Genomic DNA, 21,496 nt, shown 5'->3' on the forward strand with positions numbered 1-21,496 from the left:
AGAATTAATAAAACATTATAAAAATAAATCATACATCTGTAAAACAGTATAAGTTGAAATTTTTAGTATATGGATTCTATAATAGACTACATCAAACAGAGAAAAGGGTTAGTGAACCTCAAGATATGTCATTGGAAATCACTCAATGTGAGGTTAACAAGAAGAAAAAAGAAGAAAGCTTGGAAAGTCCATTGCATAAAGCTGTGTGAAAGTGAAGCCTGGATTGCATTGGAGATCCAAAGATGTTGGAGATGCCGGAGCCGTGGGATATTTGCCAAGGAAAGCTGCACACAGGGAGTGGAATCAGCCCAAAAGAGAAGTATGTTACAATTCTCAAGGACATAGATAGAGCTATACAGGACTTGGAGTTTACTCTGTTGGTTTCAGTCCTGCTTTGGTTCATTATTTCCTCATTTGCCCCCATTCCTCTATTTTAGAATGATAATGTATACTCTGTGTCATTGTGTGCTGAAAGTATGTAATTTGCTTTTTACATTAAGAGATTGCTTCAAGTCTCAAAAAATACTTCGGACTTTAAAACTGTGTTGAGAATGTGAAAGACTATGCAGACTTTTGAAGTAGAACTAAATGTACTTTTCATTCTGAACAATCCCCCAGTGGGGAAGGCAGGGAGTGGAATATAATGGTTCAAATGAGCATGCCCCATAGGCTCATGTATTTGAATGCTTGGTACTCAGTTGGTAGAACTATTTAGAAAGCATCAGGAGGTGTTGCCTTCTTGGAGGAAGTATGTCACTAAGGGCCCATGGGTTTTGAGGTTTCAACATCCCATGCAATTGCCAGTTAGCTCTCTCTGCCTTATGCTTGTGTACTAGGATATAAGCTCCCAGCTGTTGCTCCAGGACCATGCCTGCCTGCCTGCTGCAATGCTCTCAGACATGGTGGTCATGGACTTACCTTCTGAACTGTAAGTCCCAAATAAACTTTTTTCCCCTTTAAGTTGCCTTGGCCATGGTGTCTTATCACAGCAATGGAAAAGTAAGATGGAGACTAAATAGCTAAAAAGTGAAATGTAAACATGTTAGCTAGAAGAGACTCACCTCATTGCTAAGTACATAGAACAAGGATAAGGGGGTAGAAAAGGATATTTCATGCAAATGGAAACCAGAAGAAACTAACCATGCTAACCGTGTGTGTGTGTGTGTGTGTGTGTGTGTGTGTGTGTGTGTGTGTGTGTGTGTGTGTGTGTGTAGAGCTCTGAATAAAAAAAATGTACCACCATCTCCCAATAGTGTAATATGTAGCAAACCAATTCTTTAATATGGGAGCTTTAGGCGATATTTTAGATTCAAATCACAACATGGTTAATGTTGAAATTAAAACATTTCTTGAAACAAATAAAAAATAGGTTCAAAATATGCCAAAACTTATATATAACAGGAAAAGAAATATTAAGAAGAACAGTCATAATATTAAATACCCACTGGAAAAAGTAGAAAATTTCAAACAAAACAACCTAATGATAATAGTTAAAGGAATTAGAAGATCAATAACAGATTATACACAAAAGTAGTAGTAGTAGTAGTAGTAGTAGTAAACAAAGTATGACTAACACACACATAAAAACAAAATAAAAGTTTCACTTTTGAAAATGTAAAGAAATTAAACTAAAGTAATAAAATTAGAGATGAATAAAAGAGATATTAGAGCTTATACCACAAAGATGTAAAGGGAAATTAAGAGTGTTGTGAATGATTATCTGTCATCAAAATAGAAAATATTCAAAATGGATACATTTCTGAACACATATAATCTATGAATATTGAATCACAGACACATGAATAATTTGAGCTGGACAACAACAATGAAATGAATCAGAAACAAAAAGTTTACTACAAAAGATAAACTATACTGAAGAGGTTAATTGCTGAATTTGACAAAATATCTGAAGAGAAAGTAATGCCAATTTTTTTCAAACTATTCCAAAAATCTGAAGGACAGGGAATCCTTCCAAACTTAATCTAGAAGGCCAGTATTATCTGGGAACAAGAGCAGACAAGGACACAACAAAAAATAATGAAAGAAATGTTCTGTTATTTTATTAAATAAAAGAACAAAAGGAAGGAAAAGAAAACTGTAAGTCAATAAGTGCAAAAACTTCAACAAAATATTAGAAAAAGGAATTGAACAGTATGTGAAAAGATTATATATTGTAACCAAATTGGTTTCATCAAATGGATATAAAAGTGGTTCAACATACACAAATGAATAAATGTGATACATTAGCTAGACACAATGTAAAAACCCTATCTTCAACAGTCCCTGAAAAGTTGTTTAAAAACAACACTACTTCACCACAAAAATCCTCAATAAATTAGGGAACCTGTCTCAACTCAATAGTTGTCACATGATAAACAGTATTTAACTGTTATCATGATGAATGTGAAAGGTTGAAATATTTTCCCCTAAGATCTAGAATAAGACAGGATGGCAACTTTGACCACTTTTGATCAATAAAGTTAAGTCATTCCCATAGCAATTAGTATACAGAAGGGAGAAAACATCTAAATTGCAAAGAAAGAAGTCAAACTCTTCTCAGATAGCATGAGACTACAAAGAAACAAACCATTTTAGAAGCCAAAAACAAATTCAATGAATTAGAAGGCTACACAATCTACGTGCAAAATTAACCTATGTATCAATAGCAACCTATCAGAAAATGAAATCAAGAAAACAATCCCACTTTAAAATATTTTTAAATTTTATCTTATGTATATGATTGCTTTTCCTGTATGTATGTCCCTGCAAAATGTGCATGTTTGGTACTCCCTGAGACTAGAAGAGGATGTCTTCCAGAAACAGAGTTACAGATGGTTGTGAGCCCCCATGTAGGTGCTGGGAATCAAACTCGGGTGTTCTAGAAGTGCAGCAAGTGCTCTGAATTATTGAGCCAACTCCCCAGTTTAACTGATCAATGAAATAGCGGAAACAACTCTCATAAGAGTAGAGTTCTGTTTCTGTACTATCTGCTCCATTTTGAGAACTTATGCCAGCTTTTATTTTATGAATTATAGAAAAATGTATTTTAACTTTAGATATTGGTCACTGTTGCATGGTGTTGAAATTAATGGCTGCACTTTGCTCTAAAGGCCTTGTGCAAACAGTCAAGAAAAGAAAACATTCTGCATGAACTGAAAATGGAGCCAAATATGTTCTAAATTTCTGGTCAGTCAGTGCTTTCCTTATTGGACTGTCCTTGGATTCTGCATTTAGTGCTAAAAGCCAAATGATTTGATCATTTTCCTAGAGGAAAATTGGCCACTGAATATCTGTCATTCTTAGGCACAGTTATTCATTCTTAGGCGCAGAGTTCCCTTTATGTCCCAATGAATTAAAATTTCATGTTTCTAGATCCATATTTTACATTACCTTTTAAAACCTACAAAATCATGAACTTTCTTTTTAAATGATGTAACTGAAGAAGTGTTTTCATGCTCTTACTGGTACTCTCTTTTATGATCACACAATCACATCCTGAATACTTGCCCTATTCAGCAACACAATTTCTGTCATATTCATTTATTGCTAATAATCTTTCAGAAGCCCATGAAAATGTCTTTCTCTGATCACCCCCATACTTACTCACATTATGAATAACTATTCCCGTTGTATTTGTACACCCATAAGTAAAAAAAAATTTGTTTCAATATCTTGCTTCCTCTTTGACTCTACTTTTATTCTTAAAGAGGTATTTTATTTATTTATTTATTTATTTATTTATTTATTTATTTATTGTTTTCAATACATCCAGATCACTATTCCCCCACTCCTCCAGTCCTCCTCCCCCAGATCAACACCTCCTCCTTTAACCTTAGAAAAGAGCAGGCCTCCCAGGGATACCAACTGAACTGTTTTTCTAAAGGCTGTGCTCTAGTTTGAATGTGGACCGTCCAAAATTCTTACTGAAACTTCATCCCCATTTGGTGACATTAAGATATGAGAATTTTGGAAAATGATTATGAGGGCTCTGTCTTTGTGAATGGATTAACAGCTTACACGCATTCACAAGGTGGCTCAAAGTCCTCCATTTCTCCAGTTCTAAGAGAATCAATATCCTCTCTGACCTCCATGGGCACATGAATATGATACACAGACATAAATGCAGGCATACGCATACAATAAAATAAATATAAAAGTAATAATGCCATGGACACAGTGTGTGCACTGTGTGTGTGTACAGAAATGGAATTGTTATGTCATAAGGTAATTCTACTTAACACTGTGAAAAAGGTAAGCAGTTTTAGAACACCTGCACCATGTTTTAGTACCACCAAAATCTATTTAGATTCCAATTCCTCTACATCCAAGTTTGTGAGGTTTTTGTCTATTATGTAATTTAATTTTAGCCATGCAAGTAGGTGTGAAGTAATATTACATTATGACTTTGTTATTGAACATCTAATGACTAGTGATGGGGTGTTTTTAACATGCTTATTTAACCATTTGTATATCTTTAGAAAAGTGTCTATCCAAATTATATACTGAGTTTAAAATTAGGCTAATATCTTTGAATTGATGAGCCATTATTAATATGGTGCTCTTTGAAACACAAAAGTTTCAATTCTGATTATATACAATTGCTTTATTTTTGTTTTATCATTTGCATTTTTGATATCATATCCAAAAGAGATCTGTCTAACGCAAATCTTTCTTAGCTTGCAAAGCAACAAATCAATGTCGAATGGATCCAGAAATAACATTAGGGAACACAGGTAAAGCAAGGCTAATTATCTGTCACAAGTTTCAGTCATTTTTAGCTGCTTTGCCAGACAAGTCTCAAGCATGCTTTTTTCTCTATATTTTTCCTACAAATCAAGAGAAGTGATCAATGATTACTGCATTCGGTAGAAAGAAAAAGATTTTACATTTTCACTATTATTATTCAGATATTTCACAGATGCTATCTTCAGAATAGCCTTACAAACATGTTATTATCCATGGCTTTCAAATGACGATTGAGTCACAAAGAATTCAGATTACCTGAGGCCACACAACTGATAAGGTACCCAGGCTGAAATTTCAGACTAGGTCTGCTGGGCCATGGAGTCGCCTTGCTTATCATTCTGCATTATCACATCTACTGCTCGAGGCAGTGGGGAAGAGTAATTATGACAATAGGCTCTGGAGACAATCTTCCTTCACCCATAGTGGCTTTTTAAAAGAATATATTTTTATTTGTTCTTTAAGAATTTCATGTCTATATATGGATCCCCAGAGAAGGGGAAAGGGACAAGGTCTCCTGAGCAAATTGGGAGCACAGGGAAGAGAGATAAGAGAAAGAGGAGAGAAGGGGAGAGGGGAAGAGAACATGAGGGATTGGGAAGGTCTAGTTGTGGGAAGAACAGAGAAAGAGAGCAATAAAAGAGATACCTTAATAGAGGGAACCATTATTGTTTTATAGAGAAATCTGGCACTAGGGAAATGTCCTGGGATCCACAAGGATGACTCCAACTAAGAATCTAAGCAATAGTGGAGAGGCTACCTTAAATGCCCCTCCCCTATAATGAGATTGATAACTACCTTAAATGTCATCCTAGAGCCTTCACCCAGCAGCAGATGGAAGCAGAAGCAGAGATTCACAGCTAAGCACTGAGCAGAACTCCTGGAATCCAGTTGTAGGGAGGGAGGAGTGATGAGAAAAGGGGTCAAGACCATGCTGAGGAAACCCATAGAAACAGATGACCTGTGTGTGAGTATGGGGTCATCCCAACTTACTAGTGGCCACACCCGCAAAGAAAAATAACTCCCCTTCCTTTAGAAGCAATCTACTGCCAGTAGCTTCTTAGCTAAGTGTAGAGTCTCATGAGCCCATCCCCATTCATGATGGAATGTTGAATGGCTTGATCTTATAATGTTTTTCGAGGATCAAATGGTGTCAGCCATATAAATCACTTCAGACAGTTTCCAGCACAGAATGTGTTCTCAAAAAACATTACTCATTGTTAATCTGGTATGGTTACAGTTTCAAAAAATATTACAGGGAAATAAAGTTCAGTAATTTCTAACTTCTTTAGAAAACCAAGTTTTAGGCTGAGCAGTGCTGCCGCACGCCTTTAATCCCAGCACCGAAAGGCAGAGGCAGGTGGATCTCTGTGAGTTCAAGACCAGCCTGGTCTACAAGAGCTAGTTCCAGGACAGTCTCCAAAGCCACAGAGAAACCCTGTCTTGACCCCCACCAAAAAAGAAAAACAAGTTTTTTTTCCAAAAAAATTGGAAGAAATGATCATGTGTTTTCAACTCTGCAAGATTATATTTATTCATGTATTTTCTAAAGCACTTGTTGAACCCTTATCTGAAATGAATAATAGGGAAAATCTCTATTTTATAAACTTATTGCTGAAAAACATGTATCTTAAAAGGTGAAAGGAATTATTTTTTGAATATTCAGGAAATGGTTTTTGCAGCCTTGCAGACGTTAGTATAGAATTTCAATGGTATCCTTAATCAGCTGAAAAAAGTATTGAATAATTTTAAGCAGGAGAACAACAGGTTATGCTTTATGAAGGGCTCTCTGGTTGTCAGGTGGAGAACCTACTGTTGGGTAATTGCCTAGAGTAACAGTCACATGATGTAATATATATGACTTTACTTTCTACACTAAAACAAGTAGAAATGTTACATTTTTATGGGTGCAATATATTCCTTGCCTGAGTCAAGACTATTTTTATTAACTTATAAACACAAGAAGCACATGTTATAAGTTTATTATATATTAGTAACACACTTTTGTAGATATATGAATTATGGGTGAATAAGTTTATGGTTTAAACTAAATAAGTTGTCAATTAATTTTTTCTCTCAACCTGATGTTGCTAAGAGGAAAATAAAGACAAAAATTATGCTTATTTATTTATTGTTTGGTTTTAAGGTAGTCTCTTGTAGAACTATCTTCATTTTGAAAATGAATTATACATACATTTTGAAAAATATTTATCTGATAAAAATATATACTAGTTGTCATATACACACCCCCCGAACATAATCATAATGGATGGGTGTGTTACCTCAAATATGAAAATATATGAATCAAAGCATATATGTTTGCCTTAGCATACCATATTTCTGTGATAATTCCAAAATCTGATGGAATGACACTTTCTGTATCAAAACATTTGGAAAGCATTTTTCTTACAATACTGAATAAAGCAAAAATATCAGGAGGCCAAAAAAATTCAGAACACATCAAGGACTAGAATTGTAAGATACAGGAGACTAAGCTATGGATACAGCCTATTGAAAGAATGTTTGTCCAGCATGGGCAACGTCTGGGTTTGATTCTTAATGCCAAACTTTTAAAACTAAGGACTAAATATTATTGTATATTTCCTCAAGGATAAAGCTGAATGGAAAGACCCTTTAAAAATACACAGGCTTTCTGACTATGGTACATTAATCTGTTCTCAAATATATCATACTTGCAAGATAAGAAATTTAAATTTAACCCAATATTTTTAAACTCCAAATCTAATGAGTTTCGACTAACTTCTTGGTAAGATGGGAGACTAGAAGTTACCTCCTATGACCCGCTGGAGAAGTATGAGAGAAAAAAAACAGACTTTATTCCAAAGAAGAAGAGAGGTAGAGCTTCCGAAAGGCACACAGTAAGTGGTAGGACATGTGGAAGGTTAGGCTGGAAGCCTTAATGGAAAGACAGCCAGGTCTACCTCCAGAACAATCCCATAGCATTCATAGGCCTTAAATTCACTTGAGGGAGGTCTTGCTGAGACACTATCTTTTCCAACAGGAGGTGTCAGCAGCAGAAAGGACTTCCCTACCTCAGGGGGCTCTGGTGAGACAGTATCTTAATAAGAAGCTATTGTTTAAAATGGACTCTTGGGATGCCTGGTGTGGTGGTACATGACTTCAGCCAGCTCTACGAAGCAAGTTTCGGGACAATCAGCGCTCCACAGAGAGACCTCACCTGAAATAAGTACGCTAGCAAGTTAGTAAATAAGTAGATAATTATAGAAGAAGTCATGAATTCAAGAGGGGATGGAAAGGACATGAGAGGAATTGGAGGGGAGAGACTGAGAGGTAGAAATGCCAAGGGATCTTAATTCAACCTACCATAGCTCCAGGATGAGACAGTCCTGGAAGGCATTTTGGAAAGAAGGAGGGCATAATGGGGGGGGGAGCCAAATAGTACTACTGGTGGCAAAAAACCCTCAGCTGTTATGTTGTACAGGAAAATGCAGTCATACCTTGGTGGTACAGAGTAGACTTTATCAGCTGAAAGTAACTATTGCTGAGTCTGAGGTCAGTGGGCAGAACAACCTATAGAGTCATTTACCTGACATGAGTTTCACTGGACTGCACTACCTGTCATGTCTTTCTCTACTGGGGTGACATAGATGTCAGTCCTTAGAATGCTTGCTACACCCCCAAAACACTAGGGAGATAGATACCCCCCAGATAGAACATTGATGATCTCAGGATATATGATGGGAGAACCTGCCATGACAATAAACTGCAAGATAATTGCAACCAGCAGGGGCCCCTGGTATACAGAGAAGGGAAATTACTAAAATCTAGACACCTCTGGGTGATTGATATGGGACACTTGGCCAATACACAGTGTAATATAAACTGTAAGAAACAGTCTACAGATTCAACTACCCAACCCACACGCACATACAATTTTTCAGAAACTAGAAGCCACTTCCATTTTTTTCTTCTTTTTGTCCCTAGTGTTCTTTCTATTACTTTCTTACTGCACATTATCATAATTTCCCTTTAAAAATACACTTTTTCTTCCCCCTCGTATTATTTGCTTATTAGTGCTTATACATTACAGTTCTTTATTAGGCACTCCCTCCTTTAGACTTTGTTTCTTCTTTTTTGCCATGTTTCATTCCCCTTTCTGTCTCCATATCATCTTAGAAGTACTTTAACTTTTTCTTTTCAAATATATTTTATGTTTTAACTTTTTATTTACCTTCTTAAATCATCAATTTTGGATATTTTTCTCCTTATTAAGAAACTTTTTCATTTTCTCTTATTTTTTCTAATTTATCCTTTTATTTTTCTCTTTGTTGACACTCCTTATCCATTTTTAATTTTTAAATTAACATAATTTTATTGATTCTTTGGGAATTCCACATCATGCACCACAACCCCACTCATTTCCCTAGTTCTTCCATGTCTGCCCTCTACACTTGTAGCCTCCCACACTAAAGATAATTGAAAAAACAAGCACTTCGCTCCTCCATCTTTCCCGATTCTCCATCATTCATTTGTCATGGTGGCCTTGGGAGCTGCAGTGTGTTAAGCAGTATACCTTTTTGCCCAAACTGCTTTACTTGTGTTGGTCAGGTTCAAGGCTTCTGGCTTCTGGTATACCATCAATACTGGACCCTCATCAAATTTCCTCTGGGATATCTTGCAGTTGCTCAGACTCATGAAGATTCTGTGGCTATGGTTCTGCAGGACCAGTCCCTTCATGTGATCCAGCAGGTTACAGATGGCGTAGATACTGGAGTGTGCTGACTCAAAGCCCTGCATGTGGGCCTGGGTGGTAGCTGAGTTGGTCAGCCCCATCCTCGTTGGGACTGCCTACCTCAGGTGAGGATCAGGGCCAGCTCTCCCTCGATCATGGTGAAGGGTGGGACAAGCTTTTTTTTGTGCAGGGCCCATTCTCCTGTTGCCACTGACAGCGAGGGGGCAGCAGTTTTCCCAGGGCCAGCTCTCTGTGTCCACACTACTGCGGCTAGTTCTGGGGGACAGGATCTCTTTTGCTGAGGCAGCTGGCAAGGGGCAGGATCAGCTCTCCAGTGCCCAGGTCACAGGGGCTAGCTCTCTCATGGACCCTGGTAGTAACATGGACCATCAGCACCATGGTGGGGCCACAGACCCAGACAGGGCCCTTAGCTGAAGCTTGGGACTGGATGTTACCATGGTCCTGGGTGGCAGCACAGGCCACTCAGATCAGCAGGGACCCAGTAAGCAGTGTGACCCTTGGACACCATCATGGCCTCAGGCAGCAGGTTAGACTTCACAGCTTTTGGTGACAACATGGGCACAGAAATCAACATAGGCCACAATGGACCCAGACATGGCCCTTGGCTGCAGTTGAGGACTGGACATCACCATGGCAGTGCAGGCCACTCAGATTAGTATGTCTTCAGTGGTAGCAAGGCCCTTGTACTTCAACATGGCCTCAGGTGGGGGCCCAGACTACAGGGCATCCATATGGCCTTCAGAGGTAACATGGGCCATGGACATCTACAAAGACCCCAGCTGCTGTAGGGCCACAGGTCCAGACATGGCCCTCAGTAGCAGCTCAGGCCTGGATGTCACATGAACCCAGGTGGTGGCATAAGCCACCCATATCAGCCTGTTCCTCATTGCTGTCACATCTTCAGTTCTGTTTCTCTCCACAGTGCACAAACGCTCAGCTTCTCCTCTCCCATTGCTCAACCACACACCTTTCATCTTAGTGGTGCCTGCTTTCCCAGGCCAGTCTCCATTTTCAATTTTAACCTTGCTTCTCCATCTCTTGCTCCACCATCGTGCTCTTCTTTCATCTCACTCATTTAGGACACAATCTCTCCATTTACCTTAAATATTTTTTCTTTTGTTTTGCTTTGTTCAAGAAAATTTTCCTTTCAGCTGTAGAAAACTATTTCTTGAGAGGTACTAGAAGGGAAAAAATGCTCAAGAGTTTTGAAACGTTGGGTTGTTTCTGGAATAGAGAGGAGGAGAGCTGTAGATTTAAAAGTCATAGTGACAGGGACAGACAGAAAGTCAAAAGGGGAGAATGATGTAGTCTGACTGTCATGTGTATCCAATGACTCTCTGGAGTCCTGAGTTGCGGAAGCATAGAATTGTAGGTGAAATACAGGCAAGCGTCAGACTCTGAAACATCACACTGTTTTCATTTCCTATCCTGGATCAGAAGCAACCCAGTTAATTTAAAAGTAAGGCTAATTAGATGTTTTCCACAGTGATCAGGAAGCAACATTCAAGCCCCTTAATATGGAGAAAACACAATATTCTGAAGTATCCAAAATGGCTTCAACCTCTGTGGTTGAGCAAAACTGTCATTTTAAGCCCTCAAATTTATGTTTCTAGACCAAATTCTAAGTCCAAAGAGGTCTTCCAAGAGGATGATGTTATTCTGATTTATAGTTTTTGACTCTTAACTCACAGTCTGGTTTATTTTTTTTCTGAATGTGTCAGTTAGCATCATTTCATAAGAAATAATAGAAGTAAATATGACTAATTTAGGTCAAGTGAAATCAATGGAGGGAGGTATTGCTTCTTTGTGAAAAATCATTGGAAGTCTCAAAAATTGTGTTTATGAATGGGTCAAGAAGCAAGTCAGGTCTTGGAAGGTAGGAAGAAATCGGAGTGCACCTGGAACAAGAGATTCACTTGAGCCTGTGCCCTAAACCACAGAATGATTTTAAGAACTACTATTGTTAAAATATTTGTATTACCTAAAGAATGATGAAGACTTGATATATCACATGTAGCAAAACCTTAATTATATTCTTTATAGAATAGAACAAAAACCTTGACATAGTTATGGGACTCTAAATGATTTCCGAGACCCCTAATAATTCAGAGAAAGATAACCACATTGGAGGCAGCACAGCTATTGATTAGCAGGTATAGTGGCACACCCTTGTTATTCCAGGACATGGGAGACTGAGACAGAAGCACTGCAAGTTTGAGGCCAACCACATAGTAAGTTCAATGTCAGTATGCACCTCAAAGTGAGATCGGATCTGAGAAAACCACTACGTAACTCAGTGGTATTGTTTTCCTAGCATGTGCAAGGCCATGGATTTAACTCCTAGGAGCACACACATAAAAATTCCATAAAACACCAGAATGATTAGGAATGTAAACAGACAAAATCACACGAAAGACCTGAAACAATACTTAGAACAAGTATCTTACAAACTCTAGGTTTCAGCTGAAAACAAAAGCATTAAATCAACAGGTATACAGATGCATAAGGTATTGTTATCTATGAGGAGGAAAGCTACAAAGCATATAATACTCATCAGAACCTGAATGCCCCCAAAGAGCTTACATTTCTTCACTGGAAATATCATTAGATAATTTTGAGAGTAGCAGCTGAGAATAGGAATGCTTCTAATCTGCTGAGAATAAAGGGATCCAAAGAAGGTTGAAGGGCTAGGACATTCTGTGTCTTATGACCTTATGAAAGTAACAATCTGAAACTCCCTTCTGGAACAATGCCTGATAGTAAGCAAAACCCCCGAATTGAGCAGATTTTCAAAAGAATGTAGACTCTCCAGATTCAGCAAGAATTAGAAAATTACACACAAAGGTCTAGTTAGGGAACAGAAACAGGAGAGCTCATAGAAGAGGCCATCCTTAAAAAACCATCACTCTGAAAGAGAAAATAGAAGGTACTCTACAAACATAACTACAACGTCTCCTCTGACTCACCCTTCTTCCTCATTAAAAGAAAAATAATGTGGTAGACTCCCACACAAAACTGTGAAAGAGAGACTAGTCTAGTGGGATGCGGCTGTAATCTCAGAGGGGAGAAGGATAATTGAAATCTTGAGGTTAGTCTGGGCTATATGGTGAATTCCAGGGCAGAGTCTCACTCTGTCTCTAAAAAAAACAAAGGTATGGAAGGAGGAAGTGAGGGTAGATTATTTCATAAAACACAAATTATTCCAGAGAAGTGTCACCACAAAACATAAAAAAATAAAAACTAATACTTTAAAATAAGCTAAATGAAGGAACTATGTAAAATGTGAAATGTTACAAATAAGACTGACTACTCAAAAATATGAAACAACAGAATTTAGGGGAAAAAACAGAAATTAACAAAAAAAATTTCAGAGTTCAAAATCAGAGGAAGAAAGCACAAAAATGATTTTGAGAAACATAAGGTGAAGGGAAAATTGTTTTTATTCATATTTTGAATTTTCAAAGAAAATTAGAAGTCATTATTTTGTGTAAGAGTAGGCAGGGAGAGCAATCAATAGCCTTGACAATAGCCTGGGTTGTTTGGGGGCTTCCATGGAGCCTCTTTGGCCAACAACTCAGTTGTAACCCATTCTGGGCATTGGAGGTTTCATTTGGTGACAAGAGGTGTCTAGTTGGTACTTTATCTCTACTCCTATGTGGTGAATCCATTTATATTGCTTTCATATATATGTGTGTGTGTGTGTGTGTGTGTGTGTGTGTGTGTGTGTGTGTGTGTGTGTGTGTGTGTATCTATATTTATTTAAGAAGCAGCTGAATTAGGTTTCCATGACCTCTCAAGTGGCCCTTAGTTCTAGCTGTCCCACTCCGTACCCGCCCCATTACCCCCACTTCCGTCCCCTTATCCCTCCATAACTATCTATTTTATTTTCCCTTCCTAGGGAGATCCTCCTCTCCCCAGTCCCCTATTCTATTGGTTGCTTTCCAAAAACTGATGATAAGGCCCTCTTGCTGAAGACAATACATACAATTCACTGAACATAAAGAAGTTGTGTGCCTACCTAGAGCCTTCATCCCTACTGACTAGAGTCCGTGGTATTGGAAGGTACTCTGCATGCTAACCGAGAAAGATAAACACCAACCAAGCGGCAAACCCTCCAATCTACAAGGGTATCCTGCTTGCAAAACACACTGATGTCACAGTGGCACAATGCTTGTGGGAGTAACCAAGGACTATCTGGTTGGGATTAAGGCCCACTCCATGAGATGGAACCGTGCCCTTCACTACCAAGGTAGCTAAGAACCCGAGACTTGAGAGGAATGGTAGTTTGAATGCAATTGCCCCCACCATAATCTCACCAGGGGTAGCACTATTAGAAGGTGTGGCTTTGTTAGAGTGGGTATGGATTTGTTGGAGGAAGTGTGCCCTGTGGGGGCGGGTTTGAATTTTCCTATGCTCAGGATACTTCCCAGTGAGTCGGTTGATTTCCTGTTGCCAGCAAGATGTAGCACTGTGAGCTCCAGCACCACATGTGTGCGCTCCCCATTGTGATTCGAATGGCCTGGACCTCTGAAACTCTAAGTGAGCCACTCTAATGAAATGTTTTCCTCATAAGAGTTGCTTTGGTCCTGATGTCTCGTCCCTGCAATAAAAACTCCTAAGAAAAATAGGCCACGAACCTGGGAGAAAATCAAATACTGCTGTTTTGCTAAAGGAATGCAGCAACAACTGTCTCCCATCAATACTCTGCTACACTCATAGATCAGTGCCTTGCTCAGCTATCATCAGAGACGCTTCCTCCCGCAGCAGATAGGAGTAAACAGAGAGACCCAGAACTGGACAATGCAAAGATAATGAGAGACCTTGGAACACTCAGTCCAAAACGGGAATAGCTTCAACAAAAGCCTCCCCTCAGTGCTCAGGAAACTCTGTGGAAGAGGAGGCAGAAAGAATGTAAGAGCCCTTGGGGATAGAAGACACTTAGGAAACAGTGCTTTCTGACACAACAGGACTGCCATACATATGAATTCAAAGATATTGTGGCAGCTCTAAACCAGATGGGGTCTCAGCTCGGAGAGGGAAAAGTAGACACAACCTCCATCCCTAACCTGGAAGCTATTTCCAATTGATAACCACTCTCAAATGAAGAATTAGTTTTCTCCAAGGAAGTCTCATTGGGTATACAAACCCCACATAAAGGCAGACCCCATGCCCAGCAGTAGATGTCCAACACAAAACAAACTCGAAGTGCTTTTGAAGTTATTTTTTTTCTTATAATGTTTTGTCTGGGCATTTTTAAAAATTAAAATTTATTTAAATTCAAAACAATCTTATTTTACACGTCAATCCCAGTTCCCTCTCCCTCTCATCTTTCCATTCCCCCCACCAATCCCCATCCCATCCCCATCCACTCTCCAGGGAGGGTGAGACCTTCCATAGGGGATCATCAAAGTCTGTCACATCATTTGGGGCAGCACCTAGGTCCTCCCCTATGTATCTAGGCTGAGAGAGTATCCCTCCATAGGGAATGGGCTCCCAAAGCCCATTAGTGCACTAGGGATAAATACTGGTTCCACTGCCAGAGGCTCCATAGACTGCCCAGGGCCCCCAACTGATACCCATGTTCAGAGGGCCTGATTGGGTCCTATGCTGGTTCCCCAGCTGTCAGACTGGGGTCTGTGAGCTCCCACTTGCTCAGGTCAGCTGTTTCTGTGGGTTTCCCAAGCATGGTCTTGACCTCTTTGCTCATCACTCCTCCCTCCCTACAACTGGATTCCAGGAGTTTAGCAGAGCCACCCAAAATTGAACTGCATGGATAAAACTCTATCAAAAATGTGTGCACAATGTTGGTCCTACCTATAGGGGATCACTCCTCCACTGCTGGTGGGACTGCCAACTCATACAGCCAATTTGGAAATAAGTATGGCAGTTCCTCAGGAAAATGGGAATCAATCTACCACAAGATCCAGCAATTCCACTCTTAGGCATATACCTACAATAAGCACATTCATACAATAATCACATGTGTTCAACCATGTTCATAGCAGCACTATTTGTAATAGCCAGAACCTGGAAGCAACCTAGATGCCCCTCAACTGAAGAATGGATAGAGAAAATGTGGTACATTTACACAACAGGAAAAAAAAAAAACAATGGAATCTTGAAATTCGCAGGCAAATGGATGGAACTAGAAGAAACCATCCTGAGTGAGGTAACCCAGTTGCAAAAAGACAAACATGGTATGTACTCACTCATACATGGATTTTAGACATGGAGCAGGGGATTGACAGCCTACAATCCACACCGCCAGAGAAGCTAGGAAACAAGGAGAACCCTAAGAGAGACACACATAGTTCCCAGTAGAAGGGGAAAGGGACAAGATCTCCTAAGATATTGGGGATCATGAGGGGAGGGGAGAGGGAGTTAGAAGAAAGAGAAGGGGAGAAGGGCATGGGAGAGGAGGACATGAGGGAGCAGAAAGATCTAGTCAAGGGAAGAATGGGAGAGAGCAAGAAAAGAGATACCATCATAGAGGAAGCCATTATAGCTTTAAAGAGAATTCTGACACTAGGGAAATGTCCAGAGACCTACAAGATTGACCACAACTAACAATCTAAGCAATAGTGGAGAGGCTACCTTAAAAGTGTTTCTCTGATAATAAGATTGATGACTACTTTATATGCCATCCTAGGGCCTTCATCCAATAGCTGATGGAAGCAGAAGCAGACACGCACAGCTAAACACTGAGCTGAACTCAATCCAGTTGCAGAGAGGGAGGAGTGATGAGCAAAGGGGTCAGACCAGGCTGGAGAAACCCACAGAAACAGCTGACCTGAGAAAGGGATTGCTCGTGGACCCCAGACTGATAGCTGGGAAACCAGCATAGGAATGTTCCAGAACCCCTGAAGGAAGAAGTCAGTTTGGAGGTCTGGACAATCTATGGGGCCACTGATAGTGGATTAGTATTTATCCCTAGTATACAAATGAACTTTGGGAGCTCTCTCCACCTAGAGGGATACTCTCTCAGCCTAGACACACAGGGGAGGGGCTAGGCCCTTCTCCAAACAATTTGACAGACTTTGAAGATTCCCCCCCCCATGGAAGGCCTCACTCTTTCTGGGGAGCAGAAAGGGAGGCAGAGGCAGGCAGATCTCTGTGAGTTTGAGGCCAGCCTGGTCTACAGAGTGAATGCCAGCATAGGCTCCAAAGCTACACAGAGAAACCCTGTCTCGAAAAACCAAAAAAGAATATTTGGGGCACTAGGCAAAAAAAAAAAAAAAAATGAAATGTCTTCAAAATTTCCCAGGGCATATTCTGGATAGTGTTTGCAAGCTTTACTTCAGGTAGAGAAAATGAACTGAAACAATTATACGGCTATAGAAACTATAAAAGTGAAGCATAAAAAACTTTAAGGGCAAAAAAGCATCAGTGAAATATGATCAGTGAAGTGAATGAATGGCATCATTTCAGTCATTGTAATATTACCACCACTAAAATAATGTAAGGATCCAGAAAAGAAGAGAAAGCAAGGAAGATGACTCAACAAAGCTCTAGCACCTGAATGGAAATAAAATGACATTACCTTGTAGAGACTGCACAAGAAGGTGATGATAACAATTCTAGTATCTGATGAGAACAAAGGATTCAAAAAGGAAAATCACATTTCAAAATGTAAATAAATTAAATAATAATGGTATAAATATTATTACTATTATTAAAAGCAATAATATCACAACAGTTTTAATTAAGAAGACAGCACACTCAAACACACACACATTTAATAATGTGTCTCATTTTAAGTAGAGACACATTACTCTACAACATAAGAAAAGATTGAGGAGCTGGGTGGTGGTGGCGCACACCTTTAATCCCAGCACTCTGAAGGCAGAGGCAGGAAGATCTCTGTGAGTTTGAGGCCAGCCTGGTCTATAGAGTGAGTTCCAGGACAGGCTCCAAAGCTACAGAGAAACCCTGCCTCGAAAAAACAAACAAAAAAAAAAGGAAGGAAGGAAAGAAAGAAAAAAAGAAAGAAAGATGCATGGAGTTAGTTACCTGCAAGCCAGGAATAGAGCAGGCTACCAATAATGGTTTTAATGTTAATCAGATAAGATCAATAAATATCCAGAACTTTTGACTGCACAATTCTAGGAAGAAAAACATGCCTCTATATTACATCTCCTACTGCTTATTTTGTCAACAATTTTTATCAGTCATCATAGGCTATTTCTGAACCCTGGTAATATACAAGCTCATTCAATCTGCTCTGTGGGGATAAAGTGAAGTTAGACCATTTATCCAATAGAAGATAATATGCTTCTGTATATTCTCTAGGCAGGAACTACAGTGGAAAGGCCAGGGGGCATGGTCAGTTTCTGATTCATGACCTGACTTAATTCAGTATAGAAAACATAGGCTTTTTCTTTTCTTAGACAGGGTCTCACCTGAGGATAAATTTAAACTGATTCTCTCAAGTGCTGGAATTACTTTGTAGTGGTTTGAACCACTACATCCAGATAGCCTATAATAATTGGGAAATGGATCACTAGAAAGCCATATAAGGTAAAATGTACAATGTGATAAACTCTCCATGTATCATATATTTAAATGCAAAATTAAAATCATATATCTACTAAGAGATATATAGGTAAATTAATTACATTATGATTTGGGAATGGTAAAATTTTTCTAATTATGACTTGAAATTTAGAATTAAGAACAGGAAAATAAATTGATATATTGGATTAGATATTTAAAAGTCTGTACTGAAACGTTCCATGAGAAGGAAAAAGGGACAAAATTCATCCTAAATTATTAAGAAAGGTTTAATATTCCTAATATATAAACCTGATTCTACAAATAACCATGCCCATTACTCTTAAAACAGAGTAGAGAAATAAACTCTCAGTTCATAAAACCATTCATGCAAATAATATTTCTTGTTTCTATTATTCCTAGTAGCCAAGAGTTATGGTTTTCAACATTGGAGAAGGAGATACACGCGCAAGATCAAAGAGGTTAATTTAAAATTTGTAGTTTGGGATTTGAATTTAAGTCTTGGAATGAACTTTACAATAGATCTACAGCTCTGTCCACTGAAAATACCTAAAAATAATGGCCAACACAGGAACAAGGAGTACTCCTCATATCCAGACTGTGGTCTTGAGAAAAAGTTTTCTCTAAAATGAAACACTATTATTGGAAAATCAAGGTCTGGGGCAGAAAATGTACAAGATGAGCCTGTAACATCTTGTCATAACAAAAATAAGGGAGCTATAATTATACTACTAGGGAATATTTCAAAAGGACTTGGTAGCCAAATTGAAAAACTCCACATGTCAGAGAAGGACAATTTCAGCATCCATAAGAACAATAACTATCATGAATCAAAATATATCAGTCAAGTAGATCACAGTGAAAGTTAAAAAGGTACAAATGATCAAAATTGGTAGCTTCTAGCATACAAACCAATTTTGAAAAATGGTAAAAGAAAAATAAGATTTGGCATGCTGCCTTTCCTTAATAAAATGTATCTCAGTCCAGCCAAACACTAGACGAAGTGAAGGTTCTCTGTATAGAAGCAATCCAGATAATAAGTAAAGAAGGAATATTACAATTGGAATGTCACAACTTTTAATGATAATCAGTTGGTGGCTATGAGAATTATAACATCCACAGCTGTTAACATGTTAAAACGATAACCAGAAACACAATGTATGTCCCCGATGAAAGAATATAGCACCAGCTGGGCCTGATGCACACCTTTATTTCCAGCACTCAGGAGGCAGAAGCAGGAGCATCTCGATGGGTTCAAGGCCAGTATGGCCTACATAGTGAACACCAGGAGAGCCAGAACTACATAAAGAGACCCTGTTTCAAAAAAAGTAGCAAGACCTATGAAGTATTCTAATATATTCTAGAAAAACAAAAACTTGAGGGCTTGGTGAAATGGTTCAGTAGGTCAAAGAACTTGCTGCCAAATTTGAACACCTGAGTTTTATTTCTGGGACCAACATGGTGGAAAAAGAGTGTAACCAACTTTAGCAAGATGTCCTTTGGCCTTCTCATGTAAGCACAGGAGCATACGTGAATGAGTAAATTAAAAAATTAAAATCAAAGATGAATCTGATAAAGTCTTTGGATTTGCTTATCTACTGGAAATGAAGAGGGCAGAGAAACATATTAAATGATAACTCTGAGATACAATTACCCAAATCCAGACATTAGGAAATTCTATGAGGCAAATGATTTAGTTCTTTAATAAATCCACATAAAATACAGTATAAAAAGGAAAATAAATCAGAAATCAACCAATAACGGACATAGAGATATTTAACAGATGCCAATGTATGAACTTTATTTGCATGCCAATTCACATCCACAAATATTAAAAGTAATTATAATTTTGCAAGTTTCACTATGGTAATTTGGTGTCTGTAAAAGGCTATTCATTTTTAGGTGTGATACAGTTATTTTGATATATTAAAATAGCTTTTATCATTTAAAAATAAGTGATGAGATGTTGGTTACATATTTTATATTGTGATATTTGCTTCAAAATCATCAGGTTCAGGAATGGAGATGGGTAATAGATGAAAGTAGATTCCCACAGTATATGAAGTCAATAATAAGCATTTAATTTTCTCTTTTCTTTTGTTTTAGGAATAAAATACTTAAATGGCCTATGTTTCAGGAATCAACCCTTTAATAAGATTGAAACAGTGACAATTTAAAGAGCAATTGAGAAGATCACAAATAAATGAGCTCACAGATCTAACTAAAATCAGATGGGAAAAAGTATCAGGAATTTGGAAAATACTGAATCTGAACATGAGGTACTACTTGTCTGCAGCTGTTTGCTACCACAGAGGCCCAACTTGTCCTGCTCAGTACCCCCAAAGGTTCCTCTAGGAGCCACTGCAAGTGACACAGATTATATCTTCTACTCCCCCCCCCCAATGAAGGTGCCTTTTGGCTTTCCCAAGGAACATGCTCAAAATGAATGGCAGGAGGCTCTACAGCCACCAAGCTGACCCGAGTGTAGGTGCCACCTCAGAGCTAGGAACCAGGAAGCATCAGTGTTAGTGGCCATAGGCTCTGTGTTGGCTCCTCTCATACCCTCTAATTTCTACCTAGAGCCCAGTTGGGCTGTGTTCATGCTGGGTGATAACTTTAACAACTCCTTCAACTTCTTTTTACTTAAAACCATTCTTTGGGATCAACTTAGATAAAACCTAACCTAGAACAAAAAATCCTAGTCTAGAATCAACTAAACAAACAATTTGCTTCCTAGTTCTACATCCAGCACCATTAGAGAACCTTTGTAAGCATGAATTTCAGGACTACCACAAATTCTATTCTTCATAACACCTAAAATGCAACTACTCATTGATACTTATCCAACCAACAATCACTCCGGTCATCTGTAGTACTTGTCTAATGATTTGCAACCAGCCTTTACCAATCTGTTTATTCCCATGTAACTAATCCCTTTCTCTGATTTTGGGGTGTCAGTCTCATGAACCTATGAGTTTCTCAACCAAAGAGGTCAGGATGGGGTTACAGAGATAGCTCAGTAGCTAAGAGTACTAGTTCCTCTTCCAGGGAATCAGGGCTCAATTCCCAGCACCTCCATGGTTCACAGACTTCTGTTAATTCCAGTTCCAGGGAATCAGATGCCCTGTTCTGGCCTCTATGGGTACAGGCATGCACTGGTGCACAGACATTCATGCAGACAAAATACCCATACATATAAAATAAAATAATTAAAAAAGAGTTCATGAAATCTTTAAAAAATGTATCTTATTCTTAATGATGAGTATATGTGTGCATCCATGTATGAATATGGGTATGTGTATGTGAATACAGGAGCCCAAGGAGGCCAGAAAAATGCCCCTGAGCCAAAGTTACAGGTAAGTGTGTGTTGCCTGATGTAGGTATTGTACTAGGAATCAAATTTGTATTCTTTGCAAGAGGATCATATGCTCATAATAACTGAGCCATCTTTCCGGCTCCACACTCACAATTTCTTAGCCTTTGATATAATGTTAAAGTTTGTGAAGA

General features: G+C 38.6%; 1 long non-coding RNA gene across 6 annotated transcripts in view; it reads right to left on the bottom strand.

The window, feature by feature from the left end:
• LOC103163044 overlaps positions 1–21,496 on the bottom strand; it is a 154,845-nt gene that overhangs the window by 88,554 nt on the left and 44,795 nt on the right. The gene's annotated exons all lie outside the window — the stretch shown is intronic.

The sequence above is a fragment of the Cricetulus griseus genome, chromosome X (assembly GCF_003668045.3).
Source record: "Cricetulus griseus strain 17A/GY chromosome X, alternate assembly CriGri-PICRH-1.0, whole genome shotgun sequence".
Taxonomy (NCBI): domain Eukaryota; kingdom Metazoa; phylum Chordata; class Mammalia; order Rodentia; family Cricetidae; genus Cricetulus; species Cricetulus griseus.